The following is a 7,769-nucleotide window of genomic DNA, read 5'->3' as shown; positions in this document are numbered from 1 at the left end:
TCTCAAATATGAGTTCTCTCATTAGATTTATCTTTATTAGAAACAAATTTGAGATTATCTCTCTAATATTGAGGTTTTGTTCTCCCTTTATTGGGTTTTGTTTTCTCTCCTTAGTGGATTTTTTTTTTTTTTTTAGTATTTGAATAGGCTCTTTGACAACTTGAATACAACAAGGATCATTAATTTTTTTTTGGTTAAAAACTTTGAATCTTTAAATATAGGCAATGATCTTTTATCAATATTGGAGTCTAGTAGTATAGCTTATTCCTATATTGACGTTTGATAATTTAATCTCTTTTGCTGGCCAAGAGATAGTAAATTTCCAAAAGTACATTATTGTAAAAGAAAAATTTTTTTTTTCATCTAAAATGAAAAAGAAGCAGTTATTATTTGGACGATTATTATGCTTTACCCAAATCGTCCATTAGTAAAAGATTTTAATTGCCTATGTTTGTATTTTTTTTTTCTTTTATAAGAATTTTTTAATTGTCTAAAACAAAGATACATTAAGTGTTAAAATGATAAAGCTCAAAAAATAAATAGTAATTTACCTTCTTTGAACAGCAAAATATGTAATAACATAGTTAGAAACTGAATGAAAGAATTAAAGTAGTTAACAGAAACAGATTTTCAAAATTTTTCAAAATTAATATATGAAAGGGTTAATAATACAAAATAAAAAAATATAAAATAACTTATCTATTAATTTTTCACTTTTATTAATTTTTTTATTAAATTTTAATTAAAATTCAAATTCATAACTTCGTAGCATAATTTCAGTATCAATAAACAAAATTCTTTAATCCTTTTTATAAGTGTAACATAATGGAAAGGAAAAATTGAAGCCATTCTTAATAAAACAGAGTTTTAATTTGACTGACAAAAAGTTAAGTTTATTTTAGAATGGTTAAAGTCAAAATTTAACCCTATTGAATTAATAAGTTGTCATTGTATCAATATCAGAGTATAAATAATTAATTAATGAATTTTATTTTAATAATATTGAAGCCATATTTAAAATTATGAAATCTCAAATTTAACGCTCAATTAAAATTAATTATAATTGTAAATAACTAATATATATATTTTTTCTGAACTAAGTCTAATGGAGCAGACTAATGATATCACGTCTCTTTGAGTTAAAAATTTGTGGTGCAATATAATAAGAATTGTAGAATAAAATTAAAACAAAAATCTATAATGCTATTGGTTTGGTCTGTACATAAAATTAGATACTTTACTTAAAAACCTGCCTCAAAACTGATTTGTGCAATATAGCATAAAATCTTTAAAAAAATTATTGAATTAAATGAATAAGTAGATTGGCACAAAAGAAACGGATCATTTCATACAACCAAAAAATTGACTGCAAGTGCAAAATCCACTAAAAAGAAGGAACATTTTGCAACGCAGAGATAAAGAAAGAAATCTTAACTAGATGTCAATTATTCACCTAGACATTTACACCACAAGCAAACCCCAAAAATTTCAATAAATTCTTTTATTTTTATCACTCAGGAAAAAAAAAAAAAAAACAAGTTCTAATTATAATGTTAGCTATTCACCACTGTACAATGCCTCCTAATCTCCCCAGTAGTTACAGTTTTAACATTGATTCTGATCATTTTCTCCATGGAGTTGGCAAATTCAGCAAAGAAATCCTCAACTGAACCATTGGGAAGCTGGTGGATGAGAGACGAAGTAACAAAGTCAGCGATCAAGGAAGCATCTGATTCAAAAAGACCTCTTCTTTTAACTAGGAGTGAGTAGTAGCTAAGATCAAATGTGTTTCTACTTCCAGGATCCATCTCAACCTTGGTTGTTTTATCATCAGGAGTTTTGCACTTGTTTACCCTAAGATTTGCAGCATACTCTCTGTCTAGGCTAGGATCTACCATACCAGTCCCACTGAAATTGTATAAACGGTCAGAAAATGATGAACAATGGGCAATCCCAATTGTGTAAGCCCCTCAAACAATTGGTATGTGGATTAATAATTGGAAGGATTTTTCTTATCTACATGGAGTACACATGGACTTATACCTAGTTCGTTATAGATTCAAAATACAAATAAGTGAGTATTATTTTATGAAAATTGTTGCCTAAACCCTATTCATCACAGATCCAAAATATAAGATGTATAGTGAGATTTATGCGTTGGGTCTATGATAGACCGATTATAGATAAGAAAATCCCTATTTTGCATATTAATACCATTGTAGATGTGTTTTGGGTACACAATATATTAAGTCTAGAAAAAAGTTTTATGGGACATATGTGAGTGATAATTTATATATACACTTAGTAATAGAGAGATATAAAACTATTCTTGAAGCATTCATTTATAAGTTTAAACTTTTAAGTTGAGTGGTTTCTTGACATGGTATTAGAGTTGATCAAAAGGTCGAGAGTTCCAATTCTAGCCACCTCACATTTAGTTGAAGGGTCATGACAGGAATGGACCCCTGTAAAACTATGATAATTTTAATAAAATGCTTATTCCTATATAACCCATACACATATACAGCCCCTGAGCACATTCAACTCACAGCATCATAATAGTCTAATATGATAATTTAAGTGTTTCATATTCATGATAACACAGTTTGTGTTTTAAATTATATTTCATAAAATATTTAATTTAATTTAAGTGCCATTTAATTGATAAATTTTTAAATATAAAATTTGAACTCGATTATTATAATGATGGAAATGACTGAACAAATTGATTGATAATAAAATATTTAAAATGAAAAAGTATGTGAGTAAATTGTTTACCAGAGAGCAAAACCAGGTCTTTCAAATCAAGAACTTGGTTGGCAAATTGAGTTTGAAGAGTGGTGAAGTTTGCAAACAAAGGTGGGAAGTTGGCCGTGGCCTCATACAATCTTGATATCATACCATCTCTTCTACCAGTTGGAACTTTTCAGAAGGCACCTCCCTGAATCCGAGCAATTTTACCAAAGGGTGGCGACTGGAAAAAAAATTTGCCAAAAGGGGACGACTTCAAAATTATTTACTAAAAGAGGTTATTTTAGCTGACGTGGAAGAGAGAGAGAGCTGATCGCTAGTATAGGTAGTGACTAACAAATAAAAAACTAAAAAAAAGTATAATTGTTGAAAAAGTAGCTGGACGCTATTTAAAATAGCATCTGGCTATTAGACGCTACTTTAAAAAGCGTCCAACTACTTTTTTTTTTCTTAAAAATATGTATTAATTACTTTAAGTTCCTTTCAAAATTTTTTTAATTATAAAATTATCCATATATTTTACAAAATAATCCTAAATATTATAATTATTTACAAATAAGCCCTTATATTTTTATAATTAATAAACATATAAGGATTAATTTGTAAAATTAAAAAATTAATATTTATTGTATATAAAAAATTTGAAAATTGTGCATAAAATTATAACTATATAACATAAAAAATTTTAAAATACAAATATTATTAATATGCAAATGAGCATTAATATTTATTTGACAAATTAATAAAATTAGTATAGTGAATAAATTATATTAAATATTTTATAAATATTTGAAAATTGGTATTATTTAGTATTTATTAATTTAAAAAAATATTAAATTGTGATAAATATTATTAATATTAATTAATAAAAAAGATATGAATAAATAATTGAGACTAGGGGCAGCTCAATGAAGTCTCACAATCACGAAAGATTGAATTATCTTATAAATTTTAATATATATAGATTTGATGAAATCTGATTTAAAGGAAAAAAAAAATGAAAGATTCTTAGTTGAGTTTAGGTGGATTTTTATAAATCTCCAGGCTTTCACTCTAAAAGGTGACAACTTAGCAAAAAAATAATATAAGTAATATATAAATATTTTAGTGAAAATCTATTTAATTAGTAAGAATATAAAAGGTAAAATAAAAAAAATAAATTAAAAAATATAATCAAGTGTCATAACTCGATTGTTTAATTATCAATTTTTTCTTCCCATATAATTCATTGATTAATAATTATTAAAAGCTATTTATTATATACTAATTATCAAAATTTTATGTTATTAAATATTGAAACTATATTTAAAATATGTATACATTATTTTTATTATTTTGTTTATTTTGATTTTTTTTAATTTCATATTTCACAAATATTAATTTAATATTCATAAATTATTTTATTTATTTTTAAATAATTTATTTCAACAATTATTTATTCATATTTTTTATTAATTCATATTAATAATATTTATCATAATTTTTTATTTTGTTAAATTAATAAATACTAAATAATACTAATTTTTTGAATATTTATAAAATATTTAATATAATTTATTCACTATACTAATTTTATTAATTTGCTAAATAATTATTAATGCTTCTTTACATATAAATAATATTAATATTTTTAAATTTTTTATATTACATAGTTATTAATTTTATGTACAATTCTCAAATTTTTTATATAGAATAAATAATAATTTTTTAATTTTACAAATTAATCCTTATATGCTTATTAATTATAAAAAATATAAGGGCTTATTTGTAAATAATTATAATATTTTGGGATTATTTTGTAAAATATATGGATAATTTTATAATTAAAAATTTTTTTAAGAACCTTAAAGTAATTAATACATATTTTTAAGGATAAAAAAGTAGTTGGACGTTTCTTACAGTAGCGTCTAATAGTCATATGCTTCTTTAAGTAGCGTTCAGCTACTTTTTCAGTAATTATATTTTTTTAAAAAAAATTTTATTTGTTGGTCGCTACCTATACTAGTGACCAGCTTTCTCTCTCCTCTACGTCAGCTAAAACACTCCATTTTGATAAATAATTTTGAAGTTGTCCCTTTTGATAATTTTTTTTACCAGTCGCCACCCTTTGGTAAATCGCCCCCTTGAATCCACATCAAAAGAAAAAAATATTATTTGGGAACATAATAATTCAAGTATTTCTTTCAATATCCATTGATTTACATACCGTAGCCATAATGGAGTCCATTGCGACCAAAGCAAGAACATCTGCACAGGAAACTACTGCAGGACATTCGGCTTCAGGAAGGCTTTTCGTTCTGTCTATGAAGTCAAATCCTCTGATTGTTATATTTGGAGCGGCTTCCTTTTCAGGTTTTTCGCCGGAGCTAGATGACGAGAGTTTCACCCGTGAGCATCAGCTCAGTGGTACTATAGTCTTTTCGAAGGATGTGAGACTTTGAGTTCAAATATCAATCAATGCCAATTGTATAAAAAAAAAAACACTAGAATTTTAAGTTCAAATTTCAATTGGAGCCATATAAAAAAATAGCAAGAAAGCAATGATAGAGGAGACAGACCCTGACGAAGAAATCATGGAAGTTCATTCTTATGAAGGATGCAGCTAAAAATGGGGCATTGTGGATGCGTTTGTTGACAAAATCATGCAAAATCTTCTCAGCTTTTGGGCAGCTCTTAGCATAAAAACCCACCTGCAATTGAGCTTCAGTTGATAAACCCATAAATGCTAAAACACCAAATATTATTATACCAAACTAACCAATCACTCCCATTTTGATAATGATATTATTACTATATACAGAAACAGAAGGGGGTGGATAGTTAGCTAGAGAATGCTGCGCCAAATTGGAATCCCTGAAATATGATGGAGAACTTATAGGCATAGATTTGAGCTGCACGATAAGAAAGAAGATGCTAAAACAATACATCTAGCTAACAAACATGTGGCATATTGCCTTTTAAAAATACGATTATTATTTATGCTTGTCTCCCCCTCCCAAGCGAGGCATCTTAGATCCCAAATAAACATCAGCTTCTTACTTTTAAAGGTACTTTTGGGCCGAATTTTTTTTTTTTTTTACTAAAACTAAAACTTGAGAGTTTACAAGCATTTAGAAATTACTTTCCAAATATTAACTTCAAACATTAAATTTTGATCAATGAGATAACAATTAAACTAATCCATCCTATATTTTTAAAAGAAAAGAAGATTCTCCAAGTTAAAAATCTTATTTGTGTACGTAATCAAATTGCATCAAAATAATATTTATTAATTAATTTAATGATGATTATCCATGATGTTGCCATGGCTGCACTATATTAGGTAATGTACTATATCTTACTAACAATGGTTAAATAAAAACATGGTGGCATTAAGTATAATGCATACGTAAATGATTCGGTGGAGAATATATATTAGCTTTTACGTTGGCATAATAAAACCATGCAAGGTGCATACAAGAACACTAATACAATAAATGCAATTATTTGTTCTTCTGCTCTCTCTAGCACTGCCATTGCCACTCTGTTCATTTTATCTTTCTTATAATTGGACAAACTAGCTGCCATCCATTTCTATCTAGCCAGAACATTCATCATTTATAATAATTAATGAATTTTAAGATCATTTCCGCCCCCTCCCTGAATCTATCTTTTTAATTTTGTTTTAATTGTCTTTTACTTTTTTTTTTTGGGTATTTTATTAGATTTCTTCAATCTCGTTGTGGGGATTTTTCTTCACACATTCCATGAAAATGATAAGTAGTAATTCTGAAGCTTAATCATTAATTGAGTTTTTTTTTAAGAGCTAAATACATATATAATTATAGTAATTGAATTATATATATATTTATTTATTTATTTAAAAATTAAAAAAAAAATGACTTATTGTGTTTTCTCTAGAATACCCCACTTGAATACATTTGATTTTTGAGAAAAAAAATCAAATAAGCTTTGATACTTTCAGTAAAGGGACAAATAAGCTAAAAATTAAGTTTTGGTTAACGATCCCCTATACAGATATTTGTTAAGAACTTATTTTACCTCAATTAGAAAGTACAATAACTTATTTAGCGCAAAAGTTAATTTAATTTAAAGTTATTTAGCCATCAACAGAAAGTATATGACTTATTAGATCTTTTTTTCCTTTGATTTTTTATTCTCACACACAAATATATATTATAATTTTAGTGCCTTCTATGGTAATTTGTTTACAAAGTAAATGACTTTGTTGAAAAATAAAATAATTTAAAATATATTCACAACTTATCTTATGAGCTCTTTTAAAATGATTCTTTTTTTTCCATAAAGTAGTTAATTGCGAATTTAATAGAAAAAATAAAATTTCCTCACTTAAAAAAAATATAATTTTATATGTGCCAAATTTTATTTAAAAAATATAGGAAGAGGCTTAGGATGTATTAAATATATCTATTAGATTTTTTAAAAATATTACATGTGCTTTTTTATGAAGAAACTTTATTTTTTCCGTAAGTTAAAATTTTTTTCATAATTAACTATTTTATAAAAAAAGTATTAATTTATAAAAATCTCATAAGATTCATCGTAAAATTTTATTAAATTATTTTATTTTCTATAATTACATATATTTACATTGTAATAAAATCAAGTGATCATAAAATACACCTATAGTTTCATATTGATTATTCTAGATATAATAACTAAAATATTATACAATTTCTCTCAAACAAGTTCTTATGTTGGCCTCCATGAGAATATATTAGGACAATGAATAGGTTTTAACTTAGTGATAATAAAACATTGTGAGATTTTAAATTTAAATTTTAATATAAACTAAACCAAATGAAGAAAATGTGCTAGAGCATGAAAATACTAAAATTTTTCATTTTATGTTCATAATATAAAATATTGGCTTAAAATTATAAAAAATATATCTCGTAAATATAAGAGAGAATTCATATACCTTGATTTAGGGCTGAGCAGAATTCGGTTCAAATCGAAAAATCGAATCGAACCAAGTTAATTCGGTTCAATCAGTT

At 25.6% G+C, this 7,769-nt stretch overlaps 1 pseudogene; it reads right to left on the bottom strand.

Annotated features, from left to right (window-relative positions):
• Window positions 1–1,553: 1,553 nt before the first annotated feature.
• Window positions 1,554–5,576, bottom strand: LOC110648156 (peroxidase 39-like; annotated as a pseudogene).
• Between the last annotated feature and the right edge of the window lie 2,193 nt (window positions 5,577–7,769).

Source organism: Hevea brasiliensis, chromosome 7 (assembly GCF_030052815.1).
Source record: "Hevea brasiliensis isolate MT/VB/25A 57/8 chromosome 7, ASM3005281v1, whole genome shotgun sequence".
NCBI classification, from domain to species: domain Eukaryota; kingdom Viridiplantae; phylum Streptophyta; class Magnoliopsida; order Malpighiales; family Euphorbiaceae; genus Hevea; species Hevea brasiliensis.
The sequence above is the reverse complement of the archived record's forward strand: the minus strand, read 5'-3'. Positions and strand labels throughout refer to the sequence as shown.